This window comes from Carassius gibelio, chromosome B3, assembly GCF_023724105.1.
Source record: "Carassius gibelio isolate Cgi1373 ecotype wild population from Czech Republic chromosome B3, carGib1.2-hapl.c, whole genome shotgun sequence".
In the NCBI taxonomy this organism is placed as follows: Eukaryota; Metazoa; Chordata; class Actinopteri; order Cypriniformes; family Cyprinidae; genus Carassius; species Carassius gibelio.
In genome coordinates this window covers 39,305,293-39,305,837 of record NC_068398.1, presented here as the reverse complement: position 1 = coordinate 39,305,837, position 545 = coordinate 39,305,293, and the positions used below count along the sequence as shown (strand labels likewise).

The 545-nt window shown below is 37.4% G+C and overlaps 1 protein-coding gene across 5 annotated transcripts in view; it reads right to left on the bottom strand.

The window, feature by feature from the left end:
* Nucleotides 1-267: 267 nt before the first annotated feature.
* LOC127953340 (NACHT, LRR and PYD domains-containing protein 3-like) overlaps nucleotides 268-545 on the bottom strand; it is a 70,836-nt gene continuing 70,558 nt past the window's right edge. For all 5 annotated transcript variants that reach the window (XM_052552504.1, XM_052552506.1, XM_052552508.1 and 2 more), the window contains one exon: nucleotides 268-545. This exon is cut by the window's right edge and continues 1,766 nt beyond it. The gene's annotated coding sequence lies outside the window, so the exon portion shown is untranslated.

The following is a 545-nucleotide window of genomic DNA, read 5'->3' as shown; positions in this document are numbered from 1 at the left end:
AAGTGTGAGGCCTGTACTTATCCTTCAAGTTTTCTCCCGTTTGTTGGCCACAATCCACAGAGTCTCATTGAAAATTATTCCCATGCCTTGACAAAGAATAACAAAGAGGGCATAAGTTTTACCCTAACTGCTATTCAGACACATTTCAATTATCCAAGTTTCAATTGTAATCATGGACTGAGCCATTAACAAAGCTTGCAGCAGTTACCTGCAGACCTCCATTACTGTCCGCTGAAGATTATAGAGTTTAGCAATAGTACAAGCGAGTAAAATCATGATTTTATTCTATTACAGTTCATACTATTTTCAACAGTAACAGACAATACTACAGTAAAAACCTGTTCATTGGTCAATGGTAAGTTCCTAATCGATTAAAAATACATCTAATGGGACACTTCACATCATTGTACATTTAAATACATTTAAATAAATAAATAAAAATTGTAATCTTTAAAAGAGAAGGTCTGAGCGCACACAACCTCGCCTGTCCCGCCGGAAACAACGTCCAGCTGATCGACAGATCCTGGATGCTGGGACAAGACTAC